Source organism: Dermacentor silvarum, chromosome 4 (assembly GCF_013339745.2).
Source record: "Dermacentor silvarum isolate Dsil-2018 chromosome 4, BIME_Dsil_1.4, whole genome shotgun sequence".
NCBI classification, from domain to species: Eukaryota; Metazoa; Arthropoda; class Arachnida; order Ixodida; family Ixodidae; genus Dermacentor; species Dermacentor silvarum.
In genome coordinates, this window is record NC_051157.2 from 18,966,383 (window position 1) to 18,986,822 (window position 20,440).

Here is a 20,440-nt window from a genome sequence, read left to right on the forward strand (position 1 = left end):
TTTCCATGTAATGCAAGCCGACCGCATGCGGAATCGTAATTATGGAAAGCAACTGTATAGGAGCTGTTCAGAGCCACTGCGTGGCGTTCAGTACTGCGTGGCGTGCCCGGTTATGTACAAGCCGTCTGCCTTTGTGAAGTGTTTTCCCAACAATAGGGGAAAAACAAGGAAAAGCAGCGCAGCCGCTAATTACGAGAGATACAGAGAGTGACCTGCTCACACTAATAGCGTCATAACGTATATTGTAGCTGTTGCTTTGATGCGAAAGTGTCAAATAGCCCATTGAAAAAGCCGGCGGCGTATACATCAGCGAAACTTCCCATTGGCTGCGATGCTGGCTTTTGCTTGCTGGATCGGGCCTCGATGGAGCAGAGCGGGAGAAAGGAAACACCTGCTGTCGCGGTACTGCGTGAGGGGAGCGGGCAGATCTCATCTCTCAATCAGCGGGCATCGCCGCGACGCCACGTCACTCTCGAAAGCCTGTGTTATCCGCGCGTTCCTTGTCCGCGCAAGCTCTCGCCTGCGTTCTAACTGTGCCTCGGTAAGACCAAATCAAAACGCGCCAAGCGTCTCAACGCGCTCGCTTGCCCACGAAGAGTTCATAACTCGTCACGATGGAGTGCCCAAAACTACCAATTGATACCCCCATTCTAAAATCCCCCCAACCAACATATGCGCAGTGGGAGGCGATCCTCCGTCGCTCCGAGCCTCAGGTCTGGCTGGCCCTGATCCGACGAGCAAGAGCGGTGGCGTAGTAGTAAGTGGTTCTTGAGGAAAGGGAAAGGATGACGCTATCTTCTGCAGCCCTTGAGGGAGCACGGCTCAGCGCCAAATCGGTGGCGGCAGCCATTGGGGCCCTGGACTAAGGGCCCCAACCACATTCACCCTTTCACGTTATGATAAAGTTTATTTCTTCTTTTCTTCATAACTCGAAGGACCGCTCAGTGGTGTTAAATTGGGCATTAATGCTTTCGCATTCACAACTCATAAGTGCTTAGGTGTCCTAGGATTTTTTTTTTTCTGTTACTGTCCCTTTTTTTTTTCGTGAGCTCTAATAATTTGTTTGAAGCATTCATTGTGGTGGTTAACCACGTGCTCATTGTTCTGTCCATATACTGCTTTGTTGTAGTGCTACTGTTTTTTTTTTTTTTTTTTGCAAGGCTGCTCTTGGCTGCTCATGGTTTGTAATGCACTACTGTTTTGATGTTTTACAGCATGCAGTGGTTGTCGTGTGATCTCTTTGATGCGCATCCTGCAACAGTCCACACTTCGGGACTGACTTATTGTAAAATTTTTCAAGAAACCTGCTTGCATACGATTATTTTATCGAAAGACAAGTTAAATACTATAGTGGGCACGTTTTCAATCGCTGTTATTTGTAGTTGGTTGTCATCCAGCGAAGAATCGTTGAATCGAAGAAGTTGGTTGCCATCCTCCCCCCCCCCCCCCTCCCCTACGCGTCCAGCCCCACAAGTCCAACGTGTACCTTCCGCGCTCTGTTCACATGGTCATTTCAATTCAGAAGGTGGCTTGAGGTCGAATTTTCCTGATCAACAAAAACACTCTGTCACTGTCTTGTATTTATTCATTCCCTCTTAAATTACTTTGAGCCAAACGCCGGAGAAATAAACATCGTCATCATCCTTGGTGCCATTATTATTATTATTAAGCATTTTATTTGCTGTTGGATTCCTCTGGCTAAAGCAAGGAAATTACATATTATGCAAAGTGCTTGCTCCCCCCCCCTCCCCTGGCAGAGATACTGGGTGCGCTACTGGCGTCCAGTCAGAGCGCACAAGGCATCTCTTATACAGGAGATGTTGGATTGCTCCTGTACTGAGCACCATTGTCATGACGGGAGGAGAACGAAAGGCTCAGGCAGGTAGGAAATGCCGCTGACAAGAGAGTGCTTGAGACGTCGTTAAGGAATGGGCGGTTTTTATTGTAACTTGCGAGTTAATTATAGTACTTGAGAAAGAAAGAAGGAAAGAGAGAAAGAAAGAAAGGCTGAATGAGACAGCGAAGCGAAAATAATCTAAGGACTCCTGCGCGGGGTCAGTCGGTGTTTTGTCAAAGGGTAAAGTATATTATTCATTAAAGAAAAATGAAAATCTTTAACCCTAGCACGTCCGTCGGCTAAGGCGGTGGTGCGACCACGGATGGAGCCTAAGACCATTTCTTGAATTATAGAATCAGATTGATGTGCCCATAATTTAGAACGGAAAGCTTACCGCTACCATTACGACGTTTAGACGGAAGTTGTTCGACCGCAAAGCGGGGAAGAAACACGAAAGCGTAAACAAAAGCGTTGTGGTAATACCTGACTGCAGATTTAAGGTTACAGAGCGTGCTCGATGAGAGGTAAGGTCAAATAGCATCTAAGAAAGTAGAACACGAAAATATGAGAGAAGTAATTGTGTCAAAACGTCCATGCTGACCATTGCTCAAGAGCTAGATTTAGCTTACGTTTTTCTTGTGTCCCCATACCCACGACATCCGCTTCCTTATTTCCGCAACGTAGCGTTGTAACGTTAAATGTAAACTATAGATACGCGTGTACATTTAACTTAGAATATCTAAATGAATAAGCACCGACATAGTTTGTGTGAATTAACGCGAAGATCGCTTATCGCAAGCGTAAATGAAGAACCACTTACGTGCGTCAAGGAAATTTACATGTCTGGATGTTGTGTGAAACGGGGAAAATTTTACGCAATAGCCACATTCTCAGCCAGGACACGGCATACAATAAATGCGTGAAATTTGCATAAATAGCGAGATATACCGTCCGACGTCAGTGAGTAGAGAGGCTTTTGGTTTTTGGCTACGGGACCAAAAACGGAGTCGGTCATGGAAGGAAGGCGGCGTTTGGCGAGATCGGGTACACGTGCCTTGGCCTTACATAATCGACGCCAGGAGCGTTTGGAGTAGTGCCCTGGTTGCGAGCGGCGAGATAAGGGCAGACAGATCGTGCTCAGATAGATACCTAATTTCTATCTTATTCTCTGGAAGCAGATTCCGAACGAAGGCTGATGAAGGGGGTTCATTTTTTTTTTTTTTTTTTTTTTTTTTTTTTTGCTCAAGGATGGTTCTGCCAGCGCAGGTCTGCGCGCACAACACCCGAAGTGGTTGACCTTGCTGTCAGTGTTTAGATCTTCGGCTGATTGACTGAACGATTGTCTCTCTTTAGAGCCCTGTTTGGTCGGTTGTTACCGCTCAACTTTTCTTCTGTCTCTCTGGTTACTTCTTCTTCTTCTTTCTTTCTGGAGGTTTACGTGCCTTCTGATATCCGAAGCCTACACCGCATACCCATTCTCGCTGCATAAAATGAGATTATTTTTAACGACTGCGTCTCCTCTGCGCGCTCGACTCGAAACGTTTAGTGATAGCGCACTTCTTTAGGCTTTACTTTCGAACCAATCAGATAATCAAGCTAGTTCTGAGGAAGCCTGCAAGCTGGAGATGTGTTCATGCATGAAAGGAAACGTTCGGACCCTCTTCGCAGCATTCTACTGTAACGAGGTCAGTGGAAGCATTTTTATTTTTCGCAAGTTCACCTCAACCTTGGCGTTTTCCGTAGAACTCATTTGTTTATCACATATCTAGCTTTCGACAATTCGAGCTGACGGCCGATTCGCCTTCGTGTTGCCGACTGCTAACCACCTGGTTAGCAGTCGTTATACTCAGTTAATTGGCGGTGTGACTGCACAGCACCTAGAAGTCGGAGTGCGCAAACGTTGTTTCTCCATCAATGCATATGCCTCGTACGTTTTCGTTACCTGTTTGTGTGGGTTAATTTTGTCGGGCGTGAAATAAAATTTCGCTTACCTGACAGTCTGCCATAGAGTACCGCCCTCACACTCTTTCCATTTTCCTTAGACCTGTTTCCGCACGAACTAGTCAACTTCAAACCTTCAAATGATTTTCAAGAGAAAGTTCACACGCTTTAAACAGTGACGCTACGCGCAATGGCCGATAGCTAATATATTTTAATGAACTAAATGAGGAGGACGCGGGCGATCGACACTTAGCATGATCAATTTTTTGCTTAAGTATTGTTTTCCATAAGCTTTTTACTTTCACGTGAGCGATCACAGCTCATAGCGCATTGCTAGAGTTATTGTAATGGCAAGGCGGCAAGTCCACGTTCGATTTCCGGAAGAGAACAAATTTCTCCCTTAAATTACAAAGTTTGGAGGTTGGCATCCTTCAGCTTAGAACAGTTGATTACTTGGTTAGCTTTTAAAGATCCATAGTGCAGTGTGTAATGGAAGCGCAATACATAAACTATCATCTTCAGTCACGAATTATGATAGACTGTCGATAAATGTATTAAATTTATATAATTCTATTCCAAGAGGCTGCAGACTCTATTAAGAGCAAGTCAAGGTGGTAGAATGACCCCTTCTGCATTTTATGATGAGTCACCATAATTACATAGTGATTAAGTATCTAAATAATGTGCACTCAGTAATGATACGTTCCCTCATACAGAAGAATTGAATCACTGACGCGAATTACTTGCACAAATTAATTGTTGGTTTCAAGCATTACTAGAAAGAAAAAAAGATCCTTCGCAATTGCTACAGAAACGTCCCACGTCCCACCTCCCGTCAAACACTGTAGTGCCTTCTCCAAAGCGATCTTCGGTAGCGATAGATTTCCCTCAGAAGTAAAATGAAGCAACTTGAGGTAAGCAGAACGTTCAATTTATCGTAAGCCTAATTTTTGTGGTCTATTCCTTGCCGCAACTGCACAGAAATGGCAACAATAAGTCGCGTCCACAAATGTGCACACCGTGACTGGAGGGTATGAGGAAAGACACAGCAGTATAGATGTAACGACACCTGCTGCCCGTCGCCTATATACGCGCTTTTCTCCTGTGTTACGCGACAGCCGCAGCGGCTCAGTAGTTAGGCATTCTTTTGCTGAGCACGAGGTCGAGGGTTCGTTGCCTGGCCGACGGGGACCGCATTGTGATGGGGGTCGAATACAGAAACGCTTGTGTATTATATGATGTTTTGTATATCCCTAACCGGTTCAAATCGATCAGGCTACCTCCACCATACAGCTAATCTCGGATGGTTGTCTTAGATAGGGGCATAAAAATAAATAAATAAATCCAGTCCAATCAGTCAATCCATTCATTATTCAATTTTGTTTTCAAGTACAGAGCCTTTATTTAATCGAACTCTTGTCCACGCACGTGAGTTGATAGCTACTGCCACTGTTTGCAATGTAGTTGAACCACAAGTTGAACTCCCTTCGTAATATTCTATTGCAATCGAGTCCATCAAGAAAGCATACATTCGGGTAATATAGGTCCGATGAAATTTATACATGCACAACGTTTGATATACGGCATCTGTGTACGTTCATACCCGAGCGCTATAACCGAATACATCGGCTGCTGCCGTTGCTCAGGGAGGCATTGCTGAGATTGGCAAAGCACGCACTGCCCCTGCTTGTATTGAAAAATTATGATAAGTATTATACGACTTAGTGGTTGCGCTCGCGAGCCTAAATATCGTGCTGGCCTACGTAGTAGCCAAGAATTTGAAGAAGAGAAACGGTGGAAAAGAGATGAATTTTGAGCGTACTTTATTTTTCCGCGGAGGTAAAGAAAACACCAAGAGATCTCGTACGTTCGTGGCGCGCGAGGTCATGACGTGCGGTGACACCGGATACGTTACATCTAGATGTTTTTTTTTTTTCAGGAATTGCAAAATTAGCATCACATTTATCGCAACAGTTGCAGGAAGTTTCAACTCACGCACATCAGAATACTGGCATGTTACACATATTTTTTAAATTCTTTTTTTCGTAGGCTATCAAAGACGGTCATTCGCTTACTGAGAATATCGGTACAGCTATACACACTTCACACTTCTGCCACAATGGGTCAACTCAATCTTCAACATTTCGATCTGCTTCGCTAGCCATCTGCCCTCGCATAAAAGCTATACATGGTCTTTTCTCTTGTACATAAATGAATGTTGAGCGCCAGGTAAGTTAATTTCTTCTCGTTGTTCTTGTTAAATATGCCTCCTTCTTTTCATTTCATGCATTTTATTTCCATATCTGCTTCTGATGACACATCTAACATCCTCCAATGCGACATGCTTCATTGAGCGAATGCGGGTTTGCGAAAGTAATCAATAAAGCGCTGGTCGAGATTCGGCAATCCATGCTCGATATGCTTTTAATATTGTCACGCGCTAAAGGCTACGAAAAATACAAGAGACCGCACAAAACGGAAGAAAGAAAAGTGATGCCGAGAAACGGGGCTGTGCCGCGAAGGATAAGCGACGAATGGAGTATTTTTATTCCTTCAAGCAATGCGCCTCGTTTCAAAATCAAATTGTGTTACTAGGACGCGAGTAATTTTTTCATTTCTTTATCGAACGACACGAATCAGCTTCGCACGAAATGCTGTAGTATATATATATATATATATATATATATATATATATATATATATATAGACTAAACACACAGAAATACCCAAGAAAGTGGACGGCAGGTTGGCCGTCGTGGTAGCTTAATTGGTAAAGCACCGCATGCGTATAATACGGACGATGCGAATTCAACTCCCACTGGCGGCAAAAGGTCTTTTCGTTCACCTTTATGTGCGTTTTCCTTATTACTTCTACATTTCAATTAAATAATGTACCCTATGCTTTTTCTGGCGTCACTGTCCGTTTTCTTCGTATGGTTGTAATTAACAGACCTTTGAGTATTTCAGAAGAGGATTTTGTTGACAGGGCGGAGTTTGCTAGTCCTGAATTGTCGTTGATTTCATCTTTCCGACCCGATGCGTTCGATCCTTCCAGCGGAAGAAGTCGGAAAATGTATCCCCCGTCGTGTCGGCTAAGGGCGATGCTGGAAAACAGAGCGATTATAGAGCGCTGAGGACGACAGCCGTGTATGCCGACTGACGGAGTAAGGATAGAACGAAGCAACGTACCACCGGCAGCGGAGGCGATCGCTTAATCTCTTATCACTCGACCTATCGTGCGGGCATCTCAACGGCGAGCGCGAATGCGTTACCTTGGTTCTGCGGCAGACTGCCCAGACAGTGGGCGGTTCACTGCCAAGTTTTCAAGGTGTACACGCGATGACCGAGAAGCGAAGGGCCGCATCGCCACACGCGAGGCAAACATGGAAGAACGTAAAGCAGCCTGTATACAAGTGTGGCCAGTAGCAAAGGCTAAGATGAACGGCTAGTTAATATACTCGCTTGTATTTCGCTTCGTGGTTGCGCAATCTTTGTTCACGCGGTAAACTATGAGACGTGTGATGTGACTCGTTGACAACCTGATGCGTGATAAGCATTCAATGACTAAGTCTTCAATAAGTAATGACTAAGTCTTCAATAAGTCTTCAATGACTCGGTTAAGCATTGTGTGTCGGCAGTGAAAATGAACCGGCTGACGCGTAACATACGGAATTTGCTGGTCTAAGACAATCGGAAAGTGATCGGAGTGGTTAAATTTGATATATCAATTGCGTTTTGCTCATGCGTCGAGGTTTGTTTTCCTCCGATGAAACCTTTTGTAGAAGCCTCATTGTCTTGAAGCGATTGGTTAGACTAATGAACGAATAATAATGGGAAATGTTAATTAATTAACGGCCACACGAAGGGGCTTAAACGCTGATTTATCGAAATCGTTGGGCGCCGGCACTAACTCCCTAAATCGAATTTTAGCCGAACAGTGTCATAAAACAAGAAACAACGTACTTTAAAGCGAAGCTTCCTTTGCCTCCACAATCCTCCACACTGCACAAGAGATATACAATCCTTAAATGTATCAATACGTGGGTCGTGTGTATGCACTTATTGGTGCACATACCTGTCATCACCATTCTTACTTCGACAAGCATCATACATCACCTTCATCTTCGTGACATCCTTGCGTAGACGTTTCACAGTGTGCATTCGCTTGATTTGGTGTTTGCATTCATAAATATAAGTATTGCCTGAGATTACAAATTGAATAGGATGAAAATAAGGACAACTGCACGCATCGCATTTAATTGCATAGCATTTAATTAACCGTTTCACTAAAGCTTCGCTTCACATACCAAAGTAGATTCCACCATGTGCGTTGAATCTGCATAGTTTTCCCGCTTGTTTTCGCACTGGCTTCACACACTTGTTTATGCCTGCAAAAGCGTATTTAATCCGTATTCAGTTACCTATAAGGGCTGGAATACCGCTACATGGGAGTCAAAAGCACTCAACACTTGGCTTGATGGTGTGTTTGCGTTCGGTTAGGCAATGTACCCGTCGTCAACGTGTTCCGATTACTCATCGGTCATTGTGAAAGGTTATTCACTCCATCTGTGAAAACATCCGCAGTGTACACGTAATCGTCGGCGCCTGCAAAATCATCGAAGCTCCCGCCTGGTAGCGTGTCTTTTCACATGCTGTTGACATCCCCAATAGCTGGGCTCGCCTTCCTCGTGCTTGTATAATATGCAAAACTCCACGCAGCCTTTGCCACTTTCACCATTCAACGCTTCTCATCTGACCCGTGCAGTTCCCTAAAACGTAAACATGTGATGGCTCAAATGTGTGTCCTGGCATACAGGTCAGCGACCTATCTATATTTCCTAAGAACTCTCATGAACTGGGTGCGAAGCTCTGGATTTATTTCGTTATTTTAATGCAATTGCATTATAGAGGACACTCATCGCGTTTTGTTGCTTGCCTCAGCTCAAGATGAAGCGGATCGATCACGGAGGCAATATAATCAAAGGCGCAGGTGGGCCGATTCCGATACCGAAGTGTAATTTGTGTTCTCACAGTAGTTTTAATCTGTTTTTTAACAAAGGCAGATTTCGACACCATAGAGTCTGTGATATGTGTCATCGCAAATGTTTTAGTAGGTTTGTGACGCGAGCCGACCGCGGAAGCAGTGTCACAGGGTAGATCCCGATGATCAGGATCTGCCTTTTTATGCTATCGCATAACAAGGGCTCGATAACATGTGAATTTTTGAGATGACGGATGTCGTGTTTGCTCTGTACATCTGCGAAGAAATCAAATAGTTCATTACAACAACGAAGAATTGTTAACGCTTGTACCAAGTAATGGCATAAAGCCGTCTATCCCGGTATGTATACGAGTCCATTACAGCTCCGGGACGCCGTGAGCAATGATGACGAATCATTGATAAATATATTAATCGATTTAATGCGTCGGTGTCCGTATGACAATTAAAAAAATGTATGTTCCTACCACGACCATCTCGTTATAACCGCTGATAGCGTGCCCAATTAAAATGCACGGGACTGCAAGTTAGCGGCTGAATAGTTTTGTAACGCGATGTCATAGGCCACGCACGTTTCTGAGCGGACTAAAACGTTATTTTGTCATTCGTGCGCGGTTTTATCATTTACATAAGCGCTCGCTTGGACCCGTATACTTCACCACTCGGCTTTCTGTCGAGTGGTGGAGTATGTGTGTGTGTGGCCACAACGGGAGAGAGGGAGGAAGAGAAATCTAAAAGAAAGACAGCTTTGAGTTCAGTGCCTCGTAAGAACACCGCAAAGCACCTTTCACGCAAAGGGAAGCGTTCTTATTTTTATACGCTCCTGGTTAATGTTGTGTGTCAGCCTTTGTTGCAAGCTCACGCGATCCTTTCACTGTGACAGCAATTAGAAGCACGAAACTGAGTTGTCTGCGTCCGTCCCTTCCGTTACGTCATCGTCGTCAGGCCACCTCCTCGCCCTCAGCCTTACCCTCCCCTATGGCGAACAAAAACGAAAATTTGCTTTCCAACGCCACAGGTGATCGAACTCAAGCTCTCGCGGCTACGCGCAGTTAAAACCGGATGCGCTAAGCCCGATCGTGCAGCAATCGCGGTCGAATCGCAGACCTTCATAATGGTGGCATCTGCGCACGTATCTGGTACTGTATTTGGGCACATGAGGAGGGCCTCTTTTGAAGTCAGAGAAGCGCCGAGAAAAATTAGTTTTGCAGAAAGACTCAGGAATACGGATGAAAATGGCCGGCTAAGTGCACTGTACCTCAAAAGCGTCAGCACGGAATGGAGGAATAGGGTAAGAAACGTTTGGCAACCACGTCCGAGGTAATTAAAAGTGTAAATAGACAACTAGGATTCACTAAAAAGAAAGTGAGAGAAACAGAGACTGGATGCAAATAATTGAGAAAGAAAAGACCATGCATGGATGTTTGCAAGAATGACGAGACAGAAATTAGGTGGGAAAATCTGTACGATAACACAGACAGCACTTTGCAATAGAAAGGTTCGAGCTGGCTGCCTAAGAACAAAAACATACCGGAGCAAATATTCGCAAAAAGATGAAGCATGAGTCTGCTGCAGCGAAAATTCCTGAGCCCACTCAGCACATCCTAATAGAATGCGAAGGTATTCACACACCGAGACCCGTAACGTACACCTCCTAGAAGCGCTTGTATTTAAAATGGATGGAAGCATCAACCGGTCAGCAGTCGAGATGAGCAAGAGACGTTTATGGGGCATTGGTGGGGAAAAAGCAGGGCAGGGATTGATAAGACCGGATTCGTTACAGGCATATAGGTAACGATACAAGGTAGATATAGAAGATTTAAGAAAGAGAAAAATGATTAAGAAGATGTATACAAAAATGCTAGAATGAAAAACATGTATAGCATACCTGATTAACCCAAGTAGGCCAGGAGACTATTTGTTACCGCCGCGTTTCAAAGGAGATGCCAATAAACCATCATGATCATCATCATCATCATCATCATCATCGGAGGCATCTGCAGACAAACGTGATGTTGACGAAAGCAGATAGGACTTATTGGTACGTGACGAAAAACCAATAGCGCAAACCAAGACACGGACAGAGCAGGCGAAATACACAACCGCTAACTTGAACTTCGCGCTTGGAGTTCGCGCGTGCGAGCGCTAAGAAACGCGTCATGCGGCAACCGGGCTTCTCTCTCGCGCTACTTTCTTAGGCTGCCTCGATGCCAGCGCCGCCGTTCAGGCTGGTGCCATCCATAGACCGCCCCCGCGCCGCCGCTTTCTCACTGCGACGCCATCTTGAATCCCAGCGAGTGGTTGCGATTGCTTGGTGCCAGTGCTTAGGTCGAGGCACAGTGCGCGCGGATGCTTCGCTGACGCTTCTACTTGCTGGACAGTGTTCAAGTGCATCGAGTCGACATGACGGGCTGTTGTGCGCTGGTATCGAGGCACCCCATACTTTCTGAACACGCTGCACCATCTGGCGGCACTGCCGAGAAGTCCGCGTGTGGCCTCCGAGAGCAGGAGCATGGCGCGTCGGTGCCTTCGAACGCTGAGAATTGTTCCCTGGCTTGCCGCACACTTAGTGGCACATACTGAGTGACACAAGTTGGCGAGAGATTCATTGAAGAAGAGCGGCACATAACTAGTGAATTCATGGCGCAGCTCGCTAAAGCGTTGGCGTGAAAGGCATTCATTGAAAAGCGGGACATACCTAGTGCATCTGTGACGCAACCTGCTAAAGCGTCAGGTTTCTGTCCTTCAGGAACACTTGTGACGTGGGTTAGATTCCGTTCAGCATCGGATAAATTTGAGGGATCTTTTTCGTCATTGTAGAGCGGCACATTCCCAGTGGCACGTACTTAAGTTGGCATCAAATATGTTCATTAGACACCAGCACAGACCGACTAGCACGTGCCCGTGGAGTACTCCAAGTTCTCCAAGTCATAGTTCTCTCGAACAGCGGTGCCTACCCAGCCCCGCGTCTCCAGTGATGATGTCGGCGTGATACAGGTTCGTTGAAGAGCGGTACGTGTGTACACCGTTGCCACATACTCAATGACCTGAGTTGGTACAAGCGCTGGTTTTGAACTCTGTTACCTCAGCACAGCAGCCCGATGCGCTACCCATTCGACCATTGACTACTCAGTTAACCAGGTATAGGCGGGAAAACGGTTACTTACAAACATAGATATATGCATAGATACAAACATAGATGGATGGATAGCCCCTGGAAAGTGCGTCAAGTACCGTAAGAATGCTAACGCATTAAAATTTGCTCCTGTCGACAGGGACATTCTTTTCAACGTGTCTTTTTTACCTGCTCACAAAGGTGCATGTTCGTCGGTACTCGTTATTCATACACATCTTCACCTCGGATCAGTGGGAGATGACTCTTCGTGGTGGAACTCCTGAGGTACGGCGGGCGATCATCCATCGGGGTAAGGCCATCTCCAACGAATCAAATGGGCCCTGGACTAAGGGATCCTTCCCTATACCCCCTTCTCTTTGATGTTAAATAAAGTTTTAATCATCCCTATCATCCTCATCAACAGCAAACGTTCACGTCGCCTTTCAGCTTCTATATTTGGATCAGAGGGATAATCGAAGGGGTTTAACTTGTCAAAGCTGCAGAGCGGACTATGGAAACCGTATTAAGTGGAGGGATGGATTGAATTTGAACTCCTCGGATTGGTTAACATACTCCAAAATGTTAATTCACGAAGTTCTTGCATTCCCCCCGCATTGAAATGTGGCGACTGTGGCTGCGAAACGAACCGACGACCTCGCGTTAAGTAGCTGTGAGCCATGGCCGCTGAGTCACTGTGGCATGTGCTGTGCATATTTGTGACACGCAATAACTGAAATGTTCTAAAAATTTTATATGTGGGGTTTAACTCCCCGAAATTGTGCATGGGCTTAGAGAGACGACGTGAGGGGACTACAGAGATTAATTTTGACCACCTATGGTTCTTTAACGCGCAACCTTACCCTAAATGTTGCCACTGGGGTTGACTTTATGATGTACACGCGCAATCGACACCGAATAAGCAGCAGACTGGTATCAATGCATCGCAAGAGCTGGTGAAAGCGGGCGAATAAAGATCTTTCACTTGCTTCCAAGCCCTTCGCGTTCAACCGACAAGTTAAACATATTTTCCCCTTAACTAGGTCGGCGCCTTGTTACGTCGTAAGGGGACACGTTTATCTGCTTTGTTCCGCTTTTCGCTGAGGACGAGGACGATGGGATCGCTCCGTCCAAGGTCTCCGACTCAAGGCTCGTTCGAGCGTTACCTGTGGCCTACGTTGGCTTTTCTCCATACCACCGACAGATAACTTCATCGCTCTTGCACAAAAGTGCGAAGTGTAATCTGTCCATACTAGATAATTCTTTTTCACCAGACAGAGCGGAGCTTTGCTTTGCATTATCACAATGGCGACTTAACATTGAAATTTGCATTGAAGGATATCTGGACACAGGCACCACTTCCTTCAGCATTTCTTTTGTTTACTATTAGATTACGATAGTACGTAAATTACAACCATCATAGATTTCGTACCACCTTATTGATTGATTTGTTGATGCCCCGAAGCAGTACTAAGGCTACGGAGGCCTTCGGGGTAATTTTAGCCACAGTGTGTTCGTTAACGCGCACCTAAATCTAAGAGCGTACTTGCATTGAGCCCACGACAAGTCGAACCCGTAGCCTCTTGCTTAGCAGCAGAAACACGCAGCCACTTAACAGAGTAAATAATTCTGTGCCGCATATAATCTGACTCGCATGGTGGTGTTTCTGGTATGCCTCGCAGATTGCATGGTTGTCTCCGTCAACGTGCCTCGATTTCTAGTGTAAAACAACGAATTTTACGTTCCCGTGCGCTCCCCACGGGATAAATACTCAAGAACGCTTGTCCAAGTTTTCCAATTTGCGCCCCCCTCCCCTCCCCTTTTCATCACCTCATTCCAAACATACCATTGTTCTGTGCAGAACTGACTAGTGGGCCCCACGTCACAACCAGACGAGTTTCCCGCGCCGTTGTAAGAAAGAAAGAAAGAAAGAAAGAAAGAAAGAAAGAAAGAAAGAAAGAAAGAAAGAAAGAAAGAAAGAAAGAAAGAAAGAAAGAAAGAACGAAAGAAAGAAAGAAAGAAAAGTGAAGTATAGAAGTGAAATCTGCTTATGGCTTTCAGCCGGTTAAATGGAAAAGAAGCAACGGCGATCATAAGAAGAGGCCCAGAGTCTCGGCCCGGCCTCGATTATCTGGGGCAATACCTGCTTGTGTACGTGGGAAGGAGGCCACGTATGTGCAGACATCGGGATGGAATGCGAGAACGTTCGCTGACCTCGTCACACCTCTCTCTAATATTACGAGTATGGGGATGACGAAGAGATTAGAGAGAGAAAGGAAGGGGGAGGGGGGGGGGGTGAAGCACCAAGAGTGGCAGGAATTTTCACGAGAAGCTAAATTACTAAAGCGATGTATAAGCAAGCATACAGTCCTTCATTTTATTTCGGTGCTTGTTTCGAACTCTTATAGCCTAACTTCATTCGCTCAGGCGCGCCATCCTGTGGCAGACAGCCGGCGATTATCTCGTGGAAGAATGTCGGCAATCTGCTTAAAGCGAATACTATCCTTATCACGAACCTCGCGCGGTATACTATTTCATGACGTTGCAGTGAAGTCACGTCCTTCGTGGCTTGGGTTGTGAATTGGGCCTGACGTCCATTCCATCTGCGGGATCGTTGCATCGGTCGCGGAAAAGCATGGCGCCGGAAACAATTGTTCCTGACCAAATAATATCGCTAAAGTATCTCTCCGGAACAAATACCCCCAGAATCGATAAGCCCAAAGTTCCAAGCAGGAAGGAAATGGTCCCGGTAGAAGTCGCGCACCCTGCATATAAGTTGTCTCGTGGACACGCTGAAGGATCAAAGGGGGGAATAATGATATCTACCTACAGATGCAATAAGCGGTCATTACCGTGTTACCGTCAGAACGTTTACAGTGGTGCAATGGTGTTTCTTTCCTTAGATTATTTATTGAATACATGTACAAGTTTTCTTTATTTTATTTTTTTCTGTGATGTGGGTGGAACTAAGGAGAGAGGCGCTTGAAATGCGTCAAGTGTACACACGTAGACATCTAGATTACCGACAATTTTACCAGTTTCGCTAGTTATAAGTGGTTGTAGAGTTCATATTCGATCAGATTCAGTCTATTTCTTTTGCAGAAAGGGGAACAAGAGCTAGAAGTCAATGCATTCTGATCACGGGGTAAGATAAACAGGAGCGCCGACTCGGCGTTCTAACTTGCGTCCCTGCGAGCTAGCTGGTTTGTGAAGCAACGCATAGATGGCGCGCATACTTGTTACTAGCATTTCTACACATTAAAAGAGCCTATGACAACGTAGACAGATAATAGTTGTGGGATATTCTGAAGCATGAAGGCATAGATGGCGATTTCGTGGAGCTGCTGAGGGAGATATATAGAGACAACCCAGTACAAGTTGTATGGGAAGGTCGAAAAGGTAATGAAATGGTGGGAATTCACCAAGGACTGAAGCATTGCAAGGATGTCCTCTGTCTTCCATTGTTGTTCACGCTTTATGTTATGCACATAGAAAGACGACTGGAAAACAGCGAATTAGGGTTTGATTTATCGTACATGCGTAATGGACAAATGGTGCAACAGAAGGTCCCTGGACTGATGTATGCGGATGACATAGTGCTACTAGCGCACAATCCAAGAGATATACAGGCACTTGCTAATATCTGTGGCAACGCAGCGACAAATCTAGGCCTTACGTTTAGCACAGCGAAATCAGGAATTATGATCTTTAGTGAAGAGACGAGTAATTCCGTGGTGGCAATTCAGCAAGTCATACCCATATAGTCAAGCAATATAAGTACCTCGGCGTATACATAAGCGAAGGAAAGACTTGCTCAAGCACCCACCAAGATAATCTGAAAATGAAGGGGAAGCGCAACGCAGCAATAACGAAACACGGAGCACTGTGGGGCCATAATACGTATGATGTGGTGCGTGGAATCTGGAAAGGAGTAATGGTGCCAGCGTTAACGTTGGCAAATGTCATTCTATGCTTAAAATCGGATATCTTGCCGGGGTTGGAAGTTAACCAAAGATCAGTACGCCGGTTGACTTGGGAGCCCACGGTGAAACCACAAATGAGGCACTGAGGCAGTGCAAGGTGACATGGGTTGGGCCTCTTTTGAAGTCAGAGAAGCACAGAGCAAAATTAGTTTTGAAGACAGACTCGGGAACATGGGCGAAAATAAATGGGCTGCTAAAGTGCGCAAGTATCTGTAGCTGAAAAGCGTAGACACAGAATGGAGGAACAGGTCAAGAAAGTTAGCAACCAAGTACAGCATAATTGAAACTGTAAATAGACAGCCAGGATTCATCAGAAAGAAAGTGAGAGAAATAGAGACAGGGAATTGGATGCAAACAAAAAGAATGGAAACAAAAAGGACCATGGATATTTACAAGAATGAGAAGAAAGAAATTAGAAGAGAAAATATGTACGATAACACAAAGGGTAGTGCCTTGCTATTTGAGGCTCAAGCCGGTTGCCTAAGGATCAAAGCATACTGAAGTAAATATTCGGAACTAGATGAGGCATGTGTATGCTGCAGTAAAGATCCAGAGACCGACTCAGCACATCCTGATGGAATGCGAAGGTATTCACCCACTGAGACCCGTAACGTACACCTTCCAGAAGCGCTTGGGTTTAAAGTGGACGGAAGCGTCAACAGGTCATCAGTCGACATGCAAGAGACTTTTAGAGTATTGGTGAAAAAAAAGCAGGGAAGAAATTGATACGACCTGATTTGATCTTTCACAGTCATGTGTAGCCGTACAAGGTAGATATTGAGCAAAAAAAAAAAAGCTTAATGAAATGTATACAAAAATGCTAGATAGAAAACATGTATAGCAAACCTGAGTAAATCAAGCAGGCTAGGTGACTGTCACCGCCCCGTTTCAAAGGGGATACCATTAAATCATCATTTAGAGTTACTGCATATGGCTCCCGCAGGGAGCCAGGGAGCCATGTACAGTAACTATAACTACATGGCTCCCTGGCACCCTGCGGGAGCCATGTACACTAACTATATTACTAGTACTCGGAGATTCGTCGCCTGCAGCGGCGCAAGTGGGGCGTGTGGCATAGCGTGGTACTGTGGGCTTCCTGTTTATTGACTAGTTCGTTTGTGCTGTTGTAGATATATATGCGCGCATTTCCGCTGTTGCCCGCGTGGCGCTGTGTGTCTGCGCGCGTGCTAGCGAGTACCGTTGTCCCCTTCCAATTTGTACCTTTTGTATGCATAAAAATTTACTAATGTAAGTGCCAGTGTCCACCTTCCCTCCCTCTCTATGGTGGCGGCTCTTAAACTATCAGATTTTACACGTTGTTGTGATTATACGTTGTTGTAACTAAAGTTAGATTCGTTAATAAAAAAAAGTGAAATGAAAAGCTGTAAACGGCCTTACGTCTGTGTGTATTCAGTACCTCTTTGAGGGAAAATCTGATGCACAGCTTTGCTTATTTGAGCGTATTTTGTGTCTTGTCTGTGTTCATAAACTTCAATTTACAGCATGTTTCGGCCTATGTCGTGGGATGCTTCAGCCGGCATGCCACCTAGCTAACATCCCCAGCTATAATTAAAGCTTTCAGGTGTGTTTACCACGCACTACACCACCTAATTCGTCGACTAGTGGCAGCAGTGCCCTAAAATTAGTAAGGGCATACCACAGGCCAACAGGAACATCAGCAGACTTTTGTTTTATGGTGGAACTCTGCTTAAGACAAATGCAAGTTTATTTAAGTTACGGTCGTGAATTAAGTAGCAGGCTGGCACACAAGCTCAAGGCAGTCCATACTGTTTTCTACGTATATTAGCTTAGTGCCCGCAAAACACCATCACAAGCCAATGTGTGGCTACTGCTAAGCTCAAACAGTGCACTGTTATCGCATTTATCTCCGCTGTTCTAAGAGCGATGGGTAACTTCGGTGACACAATATTTTTTCATTCTTGGAAATCGGCTGATCGTATCTTTAACCGCTGCAGTCGCAATCGAAAAACACGCCGCAGTGATATACCGCTTCAAGCGGCGACAACACCGAAGCGTGCCATCCGGCCACTTATCATTTTGATAGCTGAAAGGGCTCTCGACACGCTCCTTTCTCGACTTGACCGCCGCGCGGCGTGCATAGTTGGCTCCAACATCGAGGGGTGAGAGTTATCTTAGAAAGCCACGAAGAAGAAAGGAAGGGAGTGGAGGTAGAGAACACGGTGGAATACTTGGCGCCTGTTATCGCTGGGGTATTAGTTGGCCGCACGAAATGCATTGCAAGATATGCGAGTTGGAGCTCCTGCATATTTTACTCCGTGATCCTGATAGAGACTTTTGCACCTGTTGACGTTCTACAATGTACACATGCATTTGATACACATCATTGCAGATATATCCTGCAGGACATACACCCTGGATTGACATCCTATCATCATATATTTAAGTCTATTGCAGGACGAAGGCCTCCTTCTGCGATCTCCCGTTACCCCTGTCTTGCGCTAGCTGATTCCAACTTGCGCCTGAAAATTTCCTAACTTCATCACCGCACCTAGATTTCTGCCTTCCTCGACTGAGCTTCCCTTCTCTTGGTGTCTGGAAACGTTTAACAGCGAAGCTGTTTAAGCCAGCCGCAATTTCTGGTGCGTAGCAATAAACTACCAAGAAATAAAAGAAAATAAACTTTCTTGCCGAGGCCGGATTCGAGTCCGCGTACCCCAGGTCCCAAAGCGAGCGTCGTAACCACTAGGCTATACAGCCACGCACGCAGAGCATGCATTTATGCGAACCATATGATTGCGTTCGAGCGTCGTTTTCGTCCACAGCTGGTTCGTACGCTCGTGCTCTGCGATGATGATGATGATAAGTGGTTCTTGAGGGAAAGGGAAAGGTTGGCGCTATCTTCTGCAGCCCTTGAGGGAGCACGGCTCAGCGCCAAATCTCGTGCTCTGCGAGGTGAAGAGGTTTTGCGCGCTTTGAGAGCGAGAGAGAGACGCATTCACGAAGCGGGTCTCCTGGAACGCGGTGTCGGCATTGGAACGCGGTGTCGGTGTGGCAAGCTGCGCTATGCAACGCGCAGTGACGGCCCTAAGTCCGAGACGCGGGAAAAGACGTTATCATCATCATGCGTAATAGGATTAAAAGTTCGCGCGCACTTCTGGAAAATGCTGGGCTACGATCGCCCAGCTTCGCTGTTTCAAGCGTAGCGTGGCAGAGTGCAAGCTTAATTTTACATACATGTTACAAACAAATTCTTCACATGAACTTATACATACATATGACGAATTTGAATTGCAAAATGAAACAATAAATACATCTAAATTCCGCAACAAAGAAATTACCATGGTTACAGTTCAGGAAGCACCCTTACTCGCAGGAAATGTCGTTATTTCTCAGAACTGTTTGAGATAATGTTCAAATTGAGGTGTCTGGAAATCAACTTTCTGTTCAACGAGATTCAATAACCAAGGTATCTTATATAGGAAGTCGCGACGTCCACAAGTTGTTCGAGTGAATGATGTTCTGCGCTGTTTTCGTAATGGATACTATAATGGAGAAGTAGCATATTATAGGTCTATTCTTTATTGCCGCGAAACCTGCAAGGTCATCACGCCATTTGACGCGTTATTTCGAGATTCTATTCCTAGGGCTTTTTTATTTCTAAAGACGGTACTAATGTGTCGTATTTTAGGCTACTCTTCGTGGAAGGCGCACATGAATGACACGTTCACTTACATGCGTGCCTCCCGTATCTTCTTTATACTGGATGGACAGTTTCACCCACTTAACAAACTTTCTTTTTTTTTTCGCGAGAGAGTGATAGATGATATGTTTAATGATAACTGGAGAAATTCGCCTAATGTTTTCTTGTACTGTTTGAAAAACTGAGCTTTATTAAAGTAAAACATATACAGGGTGTTTCACTTAACTCGGGCCAAACTTTAAAAATATGCAAGTGACACGTAGCTCCACCAAAGCAAGGTAATGTTGTTTGCCGTCGCTTGGAGATACTCAGAATATTTTTTTGCATTCCGCCTAATTAGATAATTAGTCGTAAATAATTAATCAACTTCCCAATTATTATCGTTATATGAAAAGTGTCAATGAGAAAATTGTAGAGCAACATAAAAAACTCCCGATACAGCTTTCCGTTGCTCAATACGTGCTACATAAAAGTGTTTTCCGAGCGTGACAGATGCCCGCGAATGCACGCAATGTGCCTCGAATTAGAGCACTACACGGGCCGATTTTTTCAGCCCGGGCCCAGCCCCGCCCGTTTTTACGTTGGGCTGCCCGCCCGAGCCCGACCAAAACTTTTATGGCGAGACCCGGACCCGGCTCGGCACCCCTTTACCTTAGGCCGCGAAAAACACTTTATGTAGCACGTATTGAGCAACAGAAAGGTGTATCTGGAGTTTTTCATGTTGCTCGACAATTCTATCATTGACACGTTTCATATAATAATAATAATAATAATAATTATAATAATAATAATAATAATAATAATAATAATAATAATAATAATAATAATAATAATAATAATAATAATAATAATAATAATAATAATAATAATAGGGAAGTTAATTAAT

The 20,440-nt window shown here is 45.0% G+C and overlaps 2 protein-coding genes across 3 annotated transcripts in view; one reads left to right on the forward strand and one right to left on the reverse strand.

The window, feature by feature from the left end:
- Nucleotides 1–20,440, reverse strand: part of LOC119449568 (putative fatty acyl-CoA reductase CG5065) — an 81,366-nt gene that overhangs the window by 50,699 nt on the left and 10,227 nt on the right. The window lies entirely within an intron of this gene.
- Nucleotides 3,309–20,440, forward strand: part of LOC119449570 (U-limacoditoxin(8)-Dv66) — a 57,870-nt gene continuing 40,738 nt past the window's right edge. Inside the window, exon 1 of the mRNA XM_049665312.1 lies at nucleotides 3,309–3,522. The gene's annotated coding sequence lies outside the window, so the exon portion shown is untranslated. The remainder of the gene's footprint in view (nucleotides 3,523–20,440) is intronic.